The sequence below is a fragment of the Pelophylax lessonae genome (genome assembly GCF_965119305.1).
Source record: "Pelophylax lessonae genome assembly, chromosome: 13".
In the NCBI taxonomy this organism is placed as follows: Eukaryota; Metazoa; Chordata; class Amphibia; order Anura; family Ranidae; genus Pelophylax; species Pelophylax lessonae.
In genome coordinates, this window is record NC_138780.1 from 186,198,182 (window position 1) to 186,219,760 (window position 21,579).

Sequence of the window (21,579 nt, forward strand, 5' to 3'; positions counted from 1 at the left end):
AACCTCCAATCCCAGCACCCGGTATGGAAGTGCGTACTCAGACCCAACGGTTGGGGATGCCTGGCAGAGCATAAAAGCAAGCCAACTCCACCGTTTAATGATTGTTTAGACTTGGATGATGCAATAACTTGTTGGCTGCATCAGTAGGTGATTATTAGATGTAATTTTAGAGAATATACAGTATTTCTGCATGTTTCATTGGAAGGTATTGTACCTGGTGATTAGTAAATCCCTGAAGGTCACTTTCACAGTCAATTAAATAGAGTAGACATTGAGATTGGGTAGAAATTCACGGCACACCAGTTATGCAGTGAATGAATAAAAAAATGGTCCTTTGGGGGCATCACCAGTTTGCTGCAAGAGCTTTCCCTTCTTGCTGGAGCATGGGCATTCCTGGTTAAAGAGTGGATGGGATCCAGATTGGACTAATTGACATTGATCACAGCGGAGCCCCAGATGAAGACCCTTCCAATGTCATGTCCTTATAAAGGAAGTTATTTACCTCCTTATTAGGTTAGGAGGAGCCCTTTACCTGTTCATTAATTGAGTGGATTGTTCAACTATCAGAGAACTGATCCCTTTTTATATGAATTGAGCTTTTGATCAACTTAACTTCCAAATGTGCCACATTCGAAGGGACAGTCCATCTTCTGGATCAGAATTTCCTCCCCCTACTTAGAGTGGGGTGATGTCATGTCCATCCACGGTGCCCAATATACACAAATCTGTTCCTGGCCCCCAGTAACAGAGCAGGCTTTGTATTTATGTTTGGTTTTAATAAAGTGCCTACAGACCCGAACCTTCAATCCCAGCACCCGGTATGGAAGTGCGTACTCAGTGGGTGTTTATTAGATGTACAGTAATATTTGTGAATATACAGTATTTTTGCATGTTTCATTGGAAGGTATTGTATCTAGTGATTCGCAAACCCCTGCAGGTCAGTTTTACAGTCAATTCAATGGAGTGGACATTGAGATTGGGCAGATATTCACGGAACACCAGTTATGCAGTGAACAAATAAACAGGTCCTTTTGGGGGCCTCACCAGTTTGCTACAAGAGCCTTCCTTTTTCCTGGAGCATGGGCATCACTGGTTAAAAAGTGGATGAGATCCAGATTGGACTGATTGGCAGAGGTCACAGGGGAGCCCCAGTTGAAGACCAATGTCATGTCCTTAATAAGGAAGTTATTTACAGGGGAGGACTGGGCCAGGGGGGCAATTGCCTCCCGGGCTGCTCTGATGCCCTGTAAAAAGGCTGAACTGCTACTGCCACAGACATGCCTAAAAGATTCCTGGTGAAGAGAAGTAAAAAGTCCCCACTACTGACCTACTGAGTGCGGGTTGAAGACAAGGACAGAGTGCAGCCCCCCCCCCCCCCCAGCATGGATGGTGTAAACTGTGTCTGAGCAGAGTCCAGTTCCATGCCCCACTGGAGACTCTTCTCCCCTGCCAGCTCCAACCAAGCTGTCCCAGCTCCCCCCAAACGCCCCTTGCTGGCCAGGTCGGGAACCCTGAGTACCTGGAGCAGGGCTTCAGCTTGGAATGGGGGTCAGGAGGAGGACAGAAAGAGGGAGAGTTGGAGGGGACCGAGTCGCTGCACCATGGGCCTCTAGTTTGTACTTGCCCCCTGGGCCGAATGTTACCAGTCTGCCCCTGGTTATTTACCTCCTTATTAGTTTAGGAGGAGCCTTTTACCCAATTATTAATTGAGCAAAATGTTCAATTAGCAGAGAACTGATCCCATTTTATATAAATTGAGCTTTTTAGCACCTTAACTTCCAAATGTGCCTCATTCTAAGGGACAGTCCATCTTCTGGATGAGAATTTCCCCTGCCCCTATTTATTACAGAAACGTCCCTCCATGAGTTCTCCTGTACAGATCTGCATGTATTTATTATGCAGATAACATATGTTTAAAATATTCTTCATTTACTGTATGTAAATATCTGCGTTAATGGAGTGCTGAACTAAATGATAAGGTAATAATTTGGTGCAAACGCCAGTTTTAAGAGGCAGCACTCTATTACATGGGGTGCCCCAATGGGTCATCAGAGGAAATCATGGAATCAGAGGAAAATAGGAAGGATGAGAGTGCCACATAACTCAATACGTTTCGAGTTTCATCAGGTCTTATGCTGAAGGTCATGGGGGAAAAACTGGACAATGAGAACAGTGCATCCGAAAAAAAAAAAAAAATGTAACAGTGTGGGTGCAATTTTTTTGATCCACTGTTTGTGTCCAGTTTTTCTACCGTCAAAGGCCCAATGAAGGAAGAGCCAATCGAAAAACAAATTTCATTTGTGATTAAAAAAGGTATACTAGACTTATCATAAAGATGTGTGGAGCTTTCCCACTTTTTTTTTAATTTATGGAAATGGTTTGCTATGTTTTCAAGCAGTGATATTAAAAAAGGACCAATTGGTATGGCCAACATCTCTGCTTTTCTTTTATTTTGGCAATGGGATAGAATTCAGTTTCAAAAGCCAGCATGATGTTTTAATGGGCAGAAATAAAAGTAGTCATTTGTGACCTTTTACACAGATACGTATTTATTATTATAGATATCTATAAGCGCCGGTTCACACTACCGCGACGCTACTTCCCGGGGCGACCTCCGAGATCGCGGTGCGAGCAGCGCGCCGCGACCTCGGAGCGGCCGCCACGGACTCCATATCATTGAAGTCTATGGCGGTCGCCTCCTGGTCGCCCTAAAGAAGCTCCGGACCCTTTTTCTAAGTCGGAGCGACTTGTGTCGCTCCTATTAGAACGGGTCGGCAGCTTCCCTATGGGAGGCGACCTGCGGCGACCTGTGAGGCGACCAGGTCGCCTTAGTGTAAACGGGGGCTAAGGGGTCATACAAAGGGATATCAGCAGTGTACCTGAACTCTGTCTGCTTCATGCTCTTTAGGCACAGGGTATATTTTTCCTAAAATCTTTAAAAATCTTTTCTCATATAAGAAAGTTTTCCCTTTTCTCATATAAGAAAGTTTGGTATAACTTATTGATCAGTTTATTATTTGCTGTATCTCCAGGGCTTCATTTCTACTGCTCCTCTGCACTGGAATTTCAACAACTCTACATAATAAACAAAAACTCTTCAGAAAGGAATATTTCCCAACTCCATACAATATTATACTTTAAACACACTATATGAGATAAACAATGTGGACATCTGACCATCACACCTAATATGAGCTTGTTGGACATCCCATTCCAAAACTTTGACCATTGAAATGGTGTTCCCCTTTTATATTTTGGGGCTACAACATCCACCATTCTCTTGGGAAGGTTTTTTTCACAACTTTTTGGAGTGTTTCTGTGGGACTTTTACCCATTTCTGAGCCAAGGTACTGATGTTGGATGACGTTCCCAATCAGCATTCCAATTCATCCCAAAGGTGTTTTTCACAAAAGATGAAGCTGTTCCTAATGCCCCGTACACACGTGCAGATTGTCGGCCGAAAAGATTCGGCCGACGACCGATCGGCCGATTGTAGGCTTGTTAGTATGATGCTTCCCACAGCCGGCAGCGCACTTTCGGCCGAACAGAATCTGTCGTGCAAGCATTAAAATTTTTGTATGCCGACACCAGAACGGCCGATTGTTCGCCAGTCAGTACAGATTTCGGCCGACAGACAGCAGATTTGCAAGACTGGGCATGCTCAGAAAAGGAAAAACACAGGGAAAGTTAACCATCACATGACATCACTTCTGCAGTCGGCTGTTGTTGGCCGACAAAATTCGTGTGCAGTCTTTTACACTTTTCAACAGACACGACAGCCCTCGGACAAAAGACGGCCGATCGTTCGGCCGACGATCGGTACGTGTGTACGAGGCATAAGTCTTCTGCAAGTCCAGCTTGCAGGTGAGGGGTCTGTTACGAGCACTTACTGATTTTATGCTGGCGACATTAATGGTAGCCACCTTCAGTGCCGATCGTCGGCATACAAACGTCGGCGGACGAAAGATCTGCCGATTGTACACGTGTTAGTATGGTGCCTCCGACAGCTGTCTGCGCACAATCCGCGGACAAAAGTCTTTCTTGCAAACATGAAAATTTTTGTCTGCAGACACCAGAACGGACGATTGTTCGCCTGTCAGTACAGAATTCGGCCGACAGACCGCAGATTTGCAAGACTGGGCATGCTCAGAAAATAAAAAACACAGGGAAAGTTAACCATTACATGACATCACTTCTGCAGTCAGCTGAAGTCTGCAGACAAAATTCTTGTGCTGTCCTTGTGCTGTCTTTGCACTTTTCAACAGACACTGACATCCCGGGGAGAAAAGACGAACATTTGTATGACGACGATCTGCGTGTGTGTACGGGGCTTTAGGGATCCAGTACATAACTTATGTTGGACATTTTTTTTTGGACTTTTACCATAGAATTAATTTACACTATATCACATATTTGCACATTAGGCGTAGGGGGGTTTGTTCTACTTTTTGCACCAATTATTCATTATTTTTTTATAGCACTTTAATGTTATTTCTGTGCATGATATTTGGATGAATTTCTTATAATGTGTTTGATTGTTCACTAATTAGCACTAGAGCTTGCGCTGCTGACTGCATAGTTACATTTCTATTATGGTTGGTAATCCATTATTTAACTGGCTCAGTGGTCTCTGTACAGAACTGCGGTATATGTCAGAGCTATATACTGTAAATGTATGTAGCACCCTACAAGGTAGTTGCTAGGTAAAGCATAGTGGGCCTTGGCTACCTAACAGCAGGGCCATGATTTTCAGCTGGGCTGTCATGTCTCCCAGGTGTGGCTGTTGAGACTGGGGAGTCTCCCCACTGGCTCCATGAGAGGGTTCTCATTGGGCAGTGGAGGAAACCCAGCCAATGGCACACTCAGGCCTGTATCTACCCCAGAAAGGCAGATTCTGCTGCACAGCATTCTGGGAGTGGGTATAAGTTTGAGGGGAGCACATGACGCAGCATCTTTGGTGGGAAGCAGTGTCCTAGGAGGGAGAGTACAGCTGTCTCTCCTCCTGTCAGAGGAATCGGGTGTCCCAGGTGGCTTACCTAGAGAGAAGGGACAGAAGGCTGAGCTGAGCTGCAGAGAGGATCCGGTACGGAGGACCATTGGAGAGAGAGGGGTCCAGTTTCAGGAAAGCATTCCCAGTTTGTGAGTACTGCAAACTGCCCCCTGGGGGTCTGCTTAGAGAGAGAGGGGACCACTCCGGTGAAGGTTGTGGGGATCCAGGAGCTAGCTAGCCAGTGCAGGAGCAAGTGTAAAGGGGGTGCCAGTGTTGACCCTGAAGTGTAACGGGGGTGCCAGAGTTTGGGCCCTGAAGTGTATAAGGGGGTGCAAGTGTGTGGACCCTAAAGTGTAGAGGGGGTGCAAAGTGAGAGGACCCTGAAGTGTAGAGGGGGTGCCTAGTGAGAGGACCCTGAAGTACAGAGGGTGTGCCAGCGGTTGGGCCCTGAAGTGTTAAAGTGTACAGCGTGCAGTGTACAGTGTTGAGAGTTGCAGCAGCAGAAGCAGTATACAGAGGCTACCTCAGTCAGCAAGGACTGGAGGGAGCAGTGTTCGGGACTTTTGAGCTAACCAGAGTGTCAGAAGTCAAGTTCAAATACAGTTCAGCAAGTCAGTGTTTTTCAAGCGCCAGCAAGCGTTGGTCGGCATCCAGCCGGCGTCAAGACAGCGCTGGAAGGCATTTTTTCTTCAAAGTGTCCCATTTCTACCTAGTTGAGCCAGAGGAGTATCCCACTCATTCCTATATCAAATAAACAAAACAAACCAAAGATGCCGGACTGGTCTTTGACTCAAATTTCACACTTGGGTATTTAGCTTAAAGGGGCTGCTGGCGTTTAGGGTAACCATTGCAGACCCACATCAGGCCCAATGCCTGGAAATCCTGCTACATGTATAATAATAATGTGTGACTGTGGGGGGACAAATCGACTGTTAGTTCCTGTGGTGTAGACTAAATATGAATGGCTCAATGTTCTCTGTACAGCACTGCAGAATATGTCAGTGCTATATAAATGTATAACAGCATGTGACGGGGACATTGGAGTGTTAGCTCCTTTGCTTTCAGAGCTATATAAGTGTACTATAATGAGTTGTGACTATGGTGGGACATTAGAGTGTAAGCTCCTTCGGTGCATATAACGGGCTCAGTGTTCTCTGTACAACACTGTGGAATATGCTGCAGCTATAATACCATGTAATAACAAATGATAATAATAATAGTTGCTATGGGCTATTGATTGTCTATGTGGCTTCTGCTCTCATTGTATAGTATTATTATTGTAAAATATTTTCTTCTTTTCCATGGATGGGGGTTGTTGGCGTTCAGCTTTTCTGCAGATACTCTACACGCACTCCGCGGAGGATTGTACAGATTTATGTCCTCGCTTGGAAAGAAGTTCTAATTATTGTTGTGTATGACATCCCAGGTTTCCTTCACAAAAGCAATTTATGATTATTAATGTTTTAATGTCCTTCTGGTCCCCCTGTCCCGGACCGAGGAGCGCACACGATTCATTGTTTATTGGTATTTTGTGGCGTTATTCCTCCTCGTTGTGATAATATTTCCTCTGTATTCCTCACTCCTCAGTTTATAAATTAAGCAGCAGATTTGTTTGTTTTCTTTACTGCTGCGGTTGTTATTTTGTATCTTTTTTCTTTTATTATTCAGTGTTTTGTCATTCGTTTTTCTGCAGTTTCAGTCCATGGACAGGGTTATATAGAGAGGATAAATAGCTCTGAAAAATGTATTTCTATTTTTATATCTTAATTCCAGATGGATCAACAACACATCATGCTAACATTCTACTCAACGTTGGTAAACGGTCAAAGGTACCCTAAATCTAAAAGCCTACATGGGGATTCCAGCCAAAATCTTAGGGTACCCAAAAGCCTAACAAGGAATTCCAGCCAAAACCTTAAGGTACCTCAAAACCAAAACACGGATCCCTGAAGGCCTAAAGGAGATCACAGCCATCACCAACAGATAGCCAAAAGGGGGTCCCAAAAAAAAACCTGATGATACCCAACAAATGAAAGCTTAAAAGGGAGGCCAGCCAAAAACTTACAGTACCCAAAAACTGAAAGCCCAAAGAGGGAGCCTAGCCAAAATCTTAGGGTACCCCAAAGCCAAAAGAGGAATCCCAGCCAAAACCTTAGGGTAAACAACCGAATCACCCAAGTGCTCACTCCGATAGGGATGACCAGAGTGCCGCTCTCCTCAGGCAGGGAACTCCAAACATATGCACATGAAAGAGAAAAGGAGGCGCAAACACTTAATGCATTACCTGTGGACACCTTTAAAAAGTTGATTAAAATGCCGAAGACATACTCACAGACATGAAGAGAAAAAAAATCGCATATAGAGAATCCACCACATGTGGAAATGAACATGTCCCTGTATTGGGGGCTGACGTGTTTCACAACTGAAAACTTAAAAGGGAGCCCAGCAAAAAGCTTACGGTATCCAAAAACTGAAAGCCCAAAGGGGGAGACTGGCCTAAATCTTAGGGTACCCAAAAACCCAAAGCCTAGAGGGAGATCCCAGCCAAAATTTTAGGATACCCCAAAATTGAAAGCTTAATGGGAGGCCCCAGCCAAAACCTTAGTGTACCCAAAAAACAAAAGCCTAAAGAGGGCTGCCAAACAAAACCTTAGATTACTCAAAAGCCTAAAAAGGAATTCCAGCCAAAACGTTAGGGTACCTGACCAAAATCCAAAATAGGGATCCCAGCCAATATCTTAGGGTACCCGAAGGCCTAAAGCAGATCTCAGCCATCACCAACTGAAAGCCAGAAGGGGGGTCTTAGAAAAAACCTGATTGTACCCAAAAAATGCAAGCTTAAAGGGGAGCCCAGATAAAACCTTATATTACCAAAAAACTGAAAGCCCAAAGGGGGAGCCTAGCCAAAACCTTAGGGTACCCAACAAACAAAAGCCTAAAGAGGGCTCCCAATCAAAACCTTAGGGTACTCAAAAAGCCTTAAATGGAATGCCAGCCAAAACCTTAGGATAACCCAAAACCAAAATCCAAAATAGGGATCCCAGCCAATATCTTAGGGTACCTGAAGGCCTAAAGCAGATCTCAGCCATCACCAACTGAAAGCCAGAAGGGGGGTCTTAGAAAAAAACCTGACGGTACCCGAAAACTGCAAGCTTAAAGGGGAGCCCAGCAAAAATCTCCTTACGGTACCCAAAAACTCAAAACCTGAAAGCCTAAAGGGGGAGCCTAGCCTAAACCTTAGGGTACCCTAAAAACCAAAAGCCTAAAGAGTTATCCCAGATAAAATCTTAGGATATCCCAAAACTGAAAGCCTAACGAGAGGCCCCAACCAAAACCTTTAGGTACCCAAAAAACAAAAGCGTAAAGAGGGCTCCCAAACAAAATCTTAGAGTACCCAAAATCCTAAAGAGGGATCCCAGGCAAAACCTTAGGCTCTCCAAAAACCAAAAGCCTAAAGAGGCAAAAAGGTGCATTTGCTGGTTTATAATCTGATCAGCTACCCCATCTGGTGAGTCAGTTTGGGGGATACGGTGGAAGGATCACGTTGGGTGTTTTGCACGTTTTGTTTCACAGAAGAAATTATACCGCGTGATAGACATTTTTTTGCACCTTCATATATACTTTTTACGTTTTGATTGCACCACACATATATATATTTATTGGAATCTATATTTTTTGCACTACCATTTTTGGATGATTTCATTAGGTATTATATATATATATATATATATATATATATATATTCATTTTGATTGCATCGCACAGATATTATTTGGTATCCTCACTTTTGTACTAGCACTTTTTGAAATTAGTATACATTGTTAACTTTTTTTTTATTTATTTTTTTTTGTCTTGCGCTGTTTATGGATATGAGTTTTGAGAAAGGTCTAGGATGCACTGTGACGCATTAGCACTTTAAATGAAAGGATAATATTATTCACCTACTGAGGGGAGCACAAACTTGCCCTAATAGATGTTTTTATGTTACTTTTATGTGGAATCACCTGCAGTTAATTAGCAGCAGTTTTGTCCAGACTCCTTTAGGCCCCTTTCACACAGTGGAGTCCGTCAGGCATCCGCCGATCCCCCGCTGATCAGGCGGATGACAGCTGTGTCTCCACGCTGTGGACGGAGACACAGCTGTCAGGTCCCCATTCTTCTCTATGGGGGAATCGGATGGGAACGGACCGTCTGTCCGTTCTCATCTGATCCACCAGACGGATGGAAAATAGAGTTTTGATGGATCGGATTGGATCGGATGTCAGTGGACATGTCTCCGCTGACATCTGATGCCCCATAGAGATGCATGGGGGGACCGTTCAAATCCGCCTGAAAAACTGACAGGAGGATCTGAACAGACTCCCTGTGGGAAAGGGGCCTTTCAGTATTTCATGACCATTGATTACCTGGGCGCCTGATCCTTTGCTTGCCTATTAAATACATCAGGTGTCTTGGCTAATTTCTAATTTCAATAATGAATACATATCCAGTGAACATATATATAATATTTTATAATATATGATAAAATAATATGGTATCATTCAATATATTAATGAATATACAGTATACTCCACACACACTTGGTAATGTTTAACTTTTTACATTTTATACTTAATTCTATTGGTTTCCTGCAGGTCTTGTACAAATGCAATTTTTGAATTGTTGTTTCAGTTTCGTAGAGACTAATTATATATTTTTTAGACCAAAGAAACAAAGAAAATGGCCTCTGCCCCCACCTATAACTGGCCTTCATAGCAAAGAACACATGGAAGGGCAACGCACATGAAACAAACAAAGATAAAATTCCCAGTTCAATTTGCCAACCAGTCTGCTTACCAACCAAATTGGCCTGTCTAACAGTTTGCGTCAATACAGGGGTTTAGTTAGCACACATTTGCAAACGCATGTGAAAGCTGCAGGGCCACGTCAAGGCTCCCTGTTACCTGCAGTCCTAACTCTAATGAATTTTAAAGAGTCTCCACAGTGGGAGCACATGCAAGCTAATGGATAGATAGGGGGCAGGTGAGCCTGGAGGTGGCCCATCCCTCCTGAAAGGTAATTGGGGGCATAATGGAAGCCCAGCTGATAGTATTACAGCAAAGGCACCCAGTATGTCCACTCACCAGTACACATATACAACAAAGAAAATGGCCTCTGCCCCCACCTATAACTGGCCTTCATAGCAAAGAACACATGGAAGGGCAACGCACATGAAACAAACAAAGATAAAATTCCCAGTTCAATTTGCCAACCAGTCTGCTTACCAACCAAATTGGCCTGTCTAACAGTTTGCGTCAATACAGGGGTTTAGTTAGCACACATTTGCAAACGCATGTGAAAGCTGCAGGGCCACGTCAAGGCTCCCTGTTACCTGCAGTCCTAACTCTAATGAATTTTAAAGAGTCTCCACAGTGGGAGCACATGCAAGCTAATGGATAGATAGGGGGCAGGTGAGCCTGGAGGTGGCCCATCCCTCCTGAAAGGTAATTGGGGGCATAATGGAAGCCCAGCTGATAGTATTACAGCAAAGGCACCCAGTATGTCCACTCACCAGTACACATATACAACAAAGAAAATGGCCTCTGCCCCCACCTATAACTGGCCTTCATAGCAAAGAACACATGGAAGGGCAACGCACATGAAACAAACAAAGATAAAATTCCCAGTTCAATTTGCCAACCAGTCTGCTTACCAACCAAATTGGCCTGTCTAACAGTTTGCGTCAATACAGGGGTTTAGTTAGCACACATTTGCAAACGCATGTGAAAGCTGCAGGGCCACGTCAAGGCTCCCTGTTACCTGCAGTCCTAACTCTAATGAATTTTAAAGAGTCTCCACAGTGGGAGCACATGCAAGCTAATGGATAGATAGGGGGCAGGTGAGCCTGGAGGTGGCCCATCCCTCCTGAAAGGTAATTGGGGGCATAATGGAAGCCCAGCTGATAGTATTACAGCAAAGGCACCCAGTATGTCCACTCACCAGTACACATATACAACAAAGAAAATGGCCTCTGCCCCCACCTATAACTGGCCTTCATAGCAAAGAACACATGGAAGGGCAACGCACATGAAACAAACAAAGATAAAATTCCCAGTTCAATTTGCCAACCAGTCTGCTTACCAACCAAATTGGCCTGTCTAACAGTTTGCGTCAATACAGGGGTTTAGTTAGCACACATTTGCAAACGCATGTGAAAGCTGCAGGGCCACGTCAAGGCTCCCTGTTACCTGCAGTCCTAACTCTAATGAATTTTAAAGAGTCTCCACAGTGGGAGCACATGCAAGCTAATGGATAGATAGGGGGCAGGTGAGCCTGGAGGTGGCCCATCCCTCCTGAAAGGTAATTGGGGGCATAATGGAAGCCCAGCTGATAGTATTACAGCAAAGGCACCCAGTATGTCCACTCACCAGTACACATATACAACAAAGAAAATGGCCTCTGCCCCCACCTATAACTGGCCTTCATAGCAAAGAACACATGGAAGGGCAACGCACATGAAACAAACAAAGATAAAATTCCCAGTTCAATTTGCCAACCAGTCTGCTTACCAACCAAATTGGCCTGTCTAACAGTTTGCGTCAATACAGGGGTTTAGTTAGCACACATTTGCAAACGCATGTGAAAGCTGCAGGGCCACGTCAAGGCTCCCTGTTACCTGCAGTCCTAACTCTAATGAATTTTAAAGAGTCTCCACAGTGGGAGCACATGCAAGCTAATGGATAGATAGGGGGCAGGTGAGCCTGGAGGTGGCCCATCCCTCCTGAAAGGTAATTGGGGGCATAATGGAAGCCCAGCTGATAGTATTACAGCAAAGGCACCCAGTATGTCCACTCACCAGTACACATATACAACAAAGAAAATGGCCTCTGCCCCCACCTATAACTGGCCTTCATAGCAAAGAACACATGGAAGGGCAACGCACATGAAACAAACAAAGATAAAATTCCCAGTTCAATTTGCCAACCAGTCTGCTTACCAACCAAATTGGCCTGTCTAACAGTTTGCGTCAATACAGGGGTTTAGTTAGCACACATTTGCAAACGCATGTGAAAGCTGCAGGGCCACGTCAAGGCTCCCTGTTACCTGCAGTCCTAACTCTAATGAATTTTAAAGAGTCTCCACAGTGGGAGCACATGCAAGCTAATGGATAGATAGGGGGCAGGTGAGCCTGGAGGTGGCCCATCCCTCCTGAAAGGTAATTGGGGGCATAATGGAAGCCCAGCTGATAGTATTACAGCAAAGGCACCCAGTATGTCCACTCACCAGTACACATATACAACAAAGAAAATGGCCTCTGCCCCCACCTATAACTGGCCTTCATAGCAAAGAACACATGGAAGGGCAACGCACATGAAACAAACAAAGATAAAATTCCCAGTTCAATTTGCCAACCAGTCTGCTTACCAACCAAATTGGCCTGTCTAACAGTTTGCGTCAATACAGGGGTTTAGTTAGCACACATTTGCAAACGCATGTGAAAGCTGCAGGGCCACGTCAAGGCTCCCTGTTACCTGCAGTCCTAACTCTAATGAATTTTAAAGAGTCTCCACAGTGGGAGCACATGCAAGCTAATGGATAGATAGGGGGCAGGTGAGCCTGGAGGTGGCCCATCCCTCCTGAAAGGTAATTGGGGGCATAATGGAAGCCCAGCTGATAGTATTACAGCAAAGGCACCCAGTATGTCCACTCACCAGTACACATATACAACAAAGAAAATGGCCTCTGCCCCCACCTATAACTGGCCTTCATAGCAAAGAACACATGGAAGGGCAACGCACATGAAACAAACAAAGATAAAATTCCCAGTTCAATTTGCCAACCAGTCTGCTTACCAACCAAATTGGCCTGTCTAACAGTTTGCGTCAATACAGGGGTTTAGTTAGCACACATTTGCAAACGCATGTGAAAGCTGCAGGGCCACGTCAAGGCTCCCTGTTACCTGCAGTCCTAACTCTAATGAATTTTAAAGAGTCTCCACAGTGGGAGCACATGCAAGCTAATGGATAGATAGGGGGCAGGTGAGCCTGGAGGTGGCCCATCCCTCCTGAAAGGTAATTGGGGGCATAATGGAAGCCCAGCTGATAGTATTACAGCAAAGGCACCCAGTATGTCCACTCACCAGTACACATATACAACAAAGAAAATGGCCTCTGCCCCCACCTATAACTGGCCTTCATAGCAAAGAACACATGGAAGGGCAACGCACATGAAACAAACAAAGATAAAATTCCCAGTTCAATTTGCCAACCAGTCTGCTTACCAACCAAATTGGCCTGTCTAACAGTTTGCGTCAATACAGGGGTTTAGTTAGCACACATTTGCAAACGCATGTGAAAGCTGCAGGGCCACGTCAAGGCTCCCTGTTACCTGCAGTCCTAACTCTAATGAATTTTAAAGAGTCTCCACAGTGGGAGCACATGCAAGCTAATGGATAGATAGGGGGCAGGTGAGCCTGGAGGTGGCCCATCCCTCCTGAAAGGTAATTGGGGGCATAATGGAAGCCCAGCTGATAGTATTACAGCAAAGGCACCCAGTATGTCCACTCACCAGTACACATATACAACAAAGAAAATGGCCTCTGCCCCCACCTATAACTGGCCTTCATAGCAAAGAACACATGGAAGGGCAACGCACATGAAACAAACAAAGATAAAATTCCCAGTTCAATTTGCCAACCAGTCTGCTTACCAACCAAATTGGCCTGTCTAACAGTTTGCGTCAATACAGGGGTTTAGTTAGCACACATTTGCAAACGCATGTGAAAGCTGCAGGGCCACGTCAAGGCTCCCTGTTACCTGCAGTCCTAACTCTAATGAATTTTAAAGAGTCTCCACAGTGGGAGCACATGCAAGCTAATGGATAGATAGGGGGCAGGTGAGCCTGGAGGTGGCCCATCCCTCCTGAAAGGTAATTGGGGGCATAATGGAAGCCCAGCTGATAGTATTACAGCAAAGGCACCCAGTATGTCCACTCACCAGTACACATATACAACAAAGAAAATGGCCTCTGCCCCCACCTATAACTGGCCTTCATAGCAAAGAACACATGGAAGGGCAACGCACATGAAACAAACAAAGATAAAATTCCCAGTTCAATTTGCCAACCAGTCTGCTTACCAACCAAATTGGCCTGTCTAACAGTTTGCGTCAATACAGGGGTTTAGTTAGCACACATTTGCAAACGCATGTGAAAGCTGCAGGGCCACGTCAAGGCTCCCTGTTACCTGCAGTCCTAACTCTAATGAATTTTAAAGAGTCTCCACAGTGGGAGCACATGCAAGCTAATGGATAGATAGGGGGCAGGTGAGCCTGGAGGTGGCCCATCCCTCCTGAAAGGTAATTGGGGGCATAATGGAAGCCCAGCTGATAGTATTACAGCAAAGGCACCCAGTATGTCCACTCACCAGTACACATATACAACAAAGAAAATGGCCTCTGCCCCCACCTATAACTGGCCTTCATAGCAAAGAACACATGGAAGGGCAACGCACATGAAACAAACAAAGATAAAATTCCCAGTTCAATTTGCCAACCAGTCTGCTTACCAACCAAATTGGCCTGTCTAACAGTTTGCGTCAATACAGGGGTTTAGTTAGCACACATTTGCAAACGCATGTGAAAGCTGCAGGGCCACGTCAAGGCTCCCTGTTACCTGCAGTCCTAACTCTAATGAATTTTAAAGAGTCTCCACAGTGGGAGCACATGCAAGCTAATGGATAGATAGGGGGCAGGTGAGCCTGGAGGTGGCCCATCCCTCCTGAAAGGTAATTGGGGGCATAATGGAAGCCCAGCTGATAGTATTACAGCAAAGGCACCCAGTATGTCCACTCACCAGTACACATATACAACAAAGAAAATGGCCTCTGCCCCCACCTATAACTGGCCTTCATAGCAAAGAACACATGGAAGGGCAACGCACATGAAACAAACAAAGATAAAATTCCCAGTTCAATTTGCCAACCAGTCTGCTTACCAACCAAATTGGCCTGTCTAACAGTTTGCGTCAATACAGGGGTTTAGTTAGCACACATTTGCAAACGCATGTGAAAGCTGCAGGGCCACGTCAAGGCTCCCTGTTACCTGCAGTCCTAACTCTAATGAATTTTAAAGAGTCTCCACAGTGGGAGCACATGCAAGCTAATGGATAGATAGGGGGCAGGTGAGCCTGGAGGTGGCCCATCCCTCCTGAAAGGTAATTGGGGGCATAATGGAAGCCCAGCTGATAGTATTACAGCAAAGGCACCCAGTATGTCCACTCACCAGTACACATATACAACAAAGAAAATGGCCTCTGCCCCCACCTATAACTGGCCTTCATAGCAAAGAACACATGGAAGGGCAACGCACATGAAACAAACAAAGATAAAATTCCCAGTTCAATTTGCCAACCAGTCTGCTTACCAACCAAATTGGCCTGTCTAACAGTTTGCGTCAATACAGGGGTTTAGTTAGCACACATTTGCAAACGCATGTGAAAGCTGCAGGGCCACGTCAAGGCTCCCTGTTACCTGCAGTCCTAACTCTAATGAATTTTAAAGAGTCTCCACAGTGGGAGCACATGCAAGCTAATGGATAGATAGGGGGCAGGTGAGCCTGGAGGTGGCCCATCCCTCCTGAAAGGTAATTGGGGGCATAATGGAAGCCCAGCTGATAGTATTACAGCAAAGGCACCCAGTATGTCCACTCACCAGTACACATATACAACAAAGAAAATGGCCTCTGCCCCCACCTATAACTGGCCTTCATAGCAAAGAACACATGGAAGGGCAACGCACATGAAACAAACAAAGATAAAATTCCCAGTTCAATTTGCCAACCAGTCTGCTTACCAACCAAATTGGCCTGTCTAACAGTTTGCGTCAATACAGGGGTTTAGTTAGCACACATTTGCAAACGCATGTGAAAGCTGCAGGGCCACGTCAAGGCTCCCTGTTACCTGCAGTCCTAACTCTAATGAATTTTAAAGAGTCTCCACAGTGGGAGCACATGCAAGCTAATGGATAGATAGGGGGCAGGTGAGCCTGGAGGTGGCCCATCCCTCCTGAAAGGTAATTGGGGGCATAATGGAAGCCCAGCTGATAGTATTACAGCAAAGGCACCCAGTATGTCCACTCACCAGTACACATATACAACAAAGAAAATGGCCTCTGCCCCCACCTATAACTGGCCTTCATAGCAAAGAACACATGGAAGGGCAACGCACATGAAACAAACAAAGATAAAATTCCCAGTTCAATTTGCCAACCAGTCTGCTTACCAACCAAATTGGCCTGTCTAACAGTTTGCGTCAATACAGGGGTTTAGTTAGCACACATTTGCAAACGCATGTGAAAGCTGCAGGGCCACGTCAAGGCTCCCTGTTACCTGCAGTCCTAACTCTAATGAATTTTAAAGAGTCTCCACAGTGGGAGCACATGCAAGCTAATGGATAGATAGGGGGCAGGTGAGCCTGGAGGTGGCCCATCCCTCCTGAAAGGTAATTGGGGGCATAATGGAAGCCCAGCTGATAGTATTACAGCAAAGGCACCCAGTATGTCCACTCACCAGTACACATATACAACAAAGAAAATGGCCTCTGCCCCCACCTATAACTGGCCTTCATAGCAAAGAACACATGGAAGGGCAACGCACATGAAACAAACAAAGATAAAATTCCCAGTTCAATTTGCCAACCAGTCTGCTTACCAACCAAATTGGCCTGTCTAACAGTTTGCGTCAATACAGGGGTTTAGTTAGCACACATTTGCAAACGCATGTGAAAGCTGCAGGGCCACGTCAAGGCTCCCTGTTACCTGCAGTCCTAACTCTAATGAATTTTAAAGAGTCTCCACAGTGGGAGCACATGCAAGCTAATGGATAGATAGGGGGCAGGTGAGCCTGGAGGTGGCCCATCCCTCCTGAAAGGTAATTGGGGGCATAATGGAAGCCCAGCTGATAGTATTACAGCAAAGGCACCCAGTATGTCCACTCACCAGTACACATATACAACAAAGAAAATGGCCTCTGCCCCCACCTATAACTGGCCTTCATAGCAAAGAACACATGGAAGGGCAACGCACATGAAACAAACAAAGATAAAATTCCCAGTTCAATTTGCCAACCAGTCTGCTTACCAACCAAATTGGCCTGTCTAACAGTTTGCGTCAATACAGGGGTTTAGTTAGCACACATTTGCAAACGCATGTGAAAGCTGCAGGGCCACGTCAAGGCTCCCTGTTACCTGCAGTCCTAACTCTAATGAATTTTAAAGAGTCTCCACAGTGGGAGCACATGCAAGCTAATGGATAGATAGGGGGCAGGTGAGCCTGGAGGTGGCCCATCCCTCCTGAAAGGTAATTGGGGGCATAATGGAAGCCCAGCTGATAGTATTACAGCAAAGGCACCCAGTATGTCCACTCACCAGTACACATATACAACAAAGAAAATGGCCTCTGCCCCCACCTATAACTGGCCTTCATAGCAAAGAACACATGGAAGGGCAACGCACATGAAACAAACAAAGATAAAATTGGTTCCAATTGTTTCCCCTATCTATCCATTAGCTTGCATGTGCTCCCACTGTGGAGACTCTTTAAAATTCATTAGAGTTAGGACTGCAGGTAACAGGGAGCCTTGACGTGGCCCTGCAGCTTTCACATGCGTTTGCAAATGTGTGCTAACTAAACCCCTGTATTGACGCAAACTGTTAGACAGGCCAATTTGGTTGGTAAGCAGACTGGTTGGCAAATTGAACTGGGAATTTTATCTTTGTTTGTTTCATGTGCGTTGCCCTTCCATGTGTTCTTTGCTATGAAGGCCAGTTATAGGTGGGGGCAGAGGCCATTTTCTTTGTTGTATATGTGTACTGGTGAGTGGACATACTGGGTGCCTTTGCTGTAATACTATCAGCTGGGCTTCCATTATGCCCCCAATTACCTTTCAGGAGGGATGGGCCACCTCCAGGCTCACCTGCCCCCTATCTATCCATTAGCTTGCATGTGCTCCCACTGTGGAGACTCTTTAAAATTCATTAGAGTTAGGACTGCAGGTAACAGGGAGCCTTGACGTGGCCCTGCAGCTTTCACATGCGTTTGCAAATGTGTGCTAACTAAACCCCTGTATTGACGCAAACTGTTAGACAGGCCAATTTGGTTGGTAAGCAGACTGGTTGGCAAATTGAACTGGGAATTTTATCTTTGTTTGTTTCATGTGCGTTGCCCTTCCATGTGTTCTTTGCTATGAAGGCCAGTTATAGGTGGGGGCAGAGGCCATTTTCTTTGTTGTATATGTGTACTGGTGAGTGGACATACTGGGTGCCTTTGCTGTAATACTATCAGCTGGGCTTCCATTATGCCCCCAATTACCTTTCAGGAGGGATGGGCCACCTCCAGGCTCACCTGCCCCCTATCTATCCATTAGCTTGCATGTGCTCCCACTGTGGAGACTCTTTAAAATTCATTAGAGTTAGGACTGCAGGTAACAGGGAGCCTTGACGTGGCCCTGCAGCTTTCACATGCGTTTGCAAATGTGTGCTAACTAAACCCCTGTATTGACGCAAACTGTTAGACAGGCCAATTTGGTTGGTAAGCAGACTGGTTGGCAAATTGAACTGGGAATTTTATCTTTGTTTGTTTCATGTGCGTTGCCCTTCCATGTGTTCTTTGCTATGAAGGCCAGTTATAGGTGGGGGCAGAGGCCATTTTCTTTGTTGTATATGTGTACTGGTGAGTGGACATACTGGGTGCCTTTGCTGTAATACTATCAGCTGGGCTTCCATTATGCCCCCAATTACCTTTCAGGAGGGATGGGCCACCTCCAGGCTCACCTGCCCCCTATCTATCCATTAGCTTGCATGTGCTCCCACTGTGGAGACTCTTTAAAATTCATTAGAGTTAGGACTGCAGGTAACAGGGAGCCTTGACGTGGCCCTGCAGCTTTCACATGCGTTTGCAAATGTGTGCTAACTAAACCCCTGTATTGACGCAAACTGTTAGACAGGCCAATTTGGTTGGTAAGCAGACTGGTTGGCAAATTGAACTGGGAATTTTATCTTTGTTTGTTTCATGTGCGTTGCCCTTCCATGTGTTCTTTGCTATGAAGGCCAGTTATAGGTGGGGGCAGAGGCCATTTTCTTTGTTGTATATGTGTACTGGTGAGTGGACATACTGGGTGCCTTTGCTGTAATACTATCAGCTGGGCTTCCATTATGCCCCCAATTACCTTTCAGGAGGGATGGGCCACCTCCAGGCTCACCTGCCCCCTATCTATCCATTAGCTTGCATGTGCTCCCACTGTGGAGACTCTTTAAAATTCATTAGAGTTAGGACTGCAGGTAACAGGGAGCCTTGACGTGGCCCTGCAGCTTTCACATGCGTTTGCAAATGTGTGCTAACTAAACCCCTGTATTGACGCAAACTGTTAGACAGGCCAATTTGGTTGGTAAGCAGACTGGTTGGCAAATTGAACTGGGAATTTTATCTTTGTTTGTTTCATGTGCGTTGCCCTTCCATGTGTTCTTTGCTATGAAGGCCAGTTATAGGTGGGGGCAGAGGCCATTTTCTTTGTTGTATATGTGTACTGGTGAGTGGACATACTGGGTGCCTTTGCTGTAATACTATCAGCTGGGCTTCCATTATGCCCCCAATTACCTTTCAGGAGGGATGGGCCACCTCCAGGCTCACCTGCCCCCTATCTATCCATTAGCTTGCATGTGCTCCCACTGTGGAGACTCTTTAAAATTCATTAGAGTTAGGACTGCAGGTAACAGGGAGCCTTGACGTGGCCCTGCAGCTTTCACATGCGTTTGCAAATGTGTGCTAACTAAACCCCTGTATTGACGCAAACTGTTAGACAGGCCAATTTGGTTGGTAAGCAGACTGGTTGGCAAATTGAACTGGGAATTTTATCTTTGTTTGTTTCATGTGCGTTGCCCTTCCATGTGTTCTTTGCTATGAAGGCCAGTTATAGGTGGGGGCAGAGGCCATTTTCTTTGTTGTATATGTGTACTGGTGAGTGGACATACTGGGTGCCTTTGCTGTAATACTATCAGCTGGGCTTCCATTATGCCCCCAATTACCTTTCAGGAGGGATGGGCCACCTCCAGGCTCACCTGCCCCCTATCTATCCATTAGCTTGCATGTGCTCCCACTGTGGAGACTCTTTAAAATTCATTAGAGTTAGGACTGCAGGTAACAGGGAGCCTTGACGTGGCCCTGCAGCTTTCACATGCGTTTGCAAATGTGTGCTAACTAAACCCCTGTATTGACGCAAACTGTTAGACAGGCCAATTTGGTTGGTAAGCAGACTGGTTGGCAAATTGAACTGGGAATTTTATCTTTGTTTGTTTCATGTGCGTTGCCCTTCCATGTGTTCTTTGCTATGAAGGCCAGTTATAGGTGGGGGCAGAGGCCATTTTCTTTGTTGTATATGTGTACTGGTGAGTGGACATACTGGGTGCCTTTGCTGTAATACTATCAGCTGGGCTTCCATTATGCCCCCAATTACCTTTCAGGAGGGATGGGCCACCTCCAGGCTCACCTGCCCCCTATCTATCCATTAGCTTGCATGTGCTCCCACTGTGGAGACTCTTTAAAATTCATTAGAGTTAGGACTGCAGGTAACAGGGAGCCTTGACGTGGCCCTGCAGCTTTCACATGCTTTTGCAAATGTGTGCTAACTAAACCCCTGTATTGACGCAAACTGTTAGACAGGCCAATTTGGTTGGTAAGCAGACTGGTTGGCAAATTGAACTGGGAATTTTATCTTTGTTTGTTTCATGTGCGTTGCCCTTCCATGTGTTCTTTGCTATGAAGGCCAGTTATAGGTGGGGGCAGAGGCCATTTTCTTTGTTGTATATGTGTACTGGTGAGTGGACATACTGGGTGCCTTTGCTGTAATACTATCAGCTGGGCTTCCATTATGCCCCCAATTACCTTTCAGGAGGGATGGGCCACCTCCAGGCTCACCTGCCCCCTATCTATCCATTAGCTTGCATGTGCTCCCACTGTGGAGACTCTTTAAAATTCATTAGAGTTAGGACTGCAGGTAACAGGGAGCCTTGACGTGGCCCTGCAGCTTTCACATGCGTTTGCAAATGTGTGCTAACTAAACCCCTGTATTGACGCAAACTGTTAGACAGGCCAATTTGGTTGGTAAGCAGACTGGTTGGCAAATTGAACTGGGAATTTTATCTTTGTTTGTTTCATGTGCGTTGCCCTTCCATGTGTTCTTTGCTATGAAGGCCAGTTATAGGTGGGGGCAGAGGCCATTTTCTTTGTTGTATATGTGTACTGGTGAGTGGACATACTGGGTGCCTTTGCTGTAATACTATCAGCTGGGCTTCCATTATGCCCCCAATTACCTTTCAGGAGGGATGGGCCACCTCCAGGCTCACCTGCCCCCTATCTATCCATTAGCTTGCATGTGCTCCCACTGTGGAGACTCTTTAAAATTCATTAGAGTTAGGACTGCAGGTAACAGGGAGCCTTGACGTGGCCCTGCAGCTTTCACATGCGTTTGCAAATGTGTGCTAACTAAACCCCTGTATTGACGCAAACTGTTAGACAGGCCAATTTGGTTGGTAAGCAGACTGGTTGGCAAATTGAACTGGGA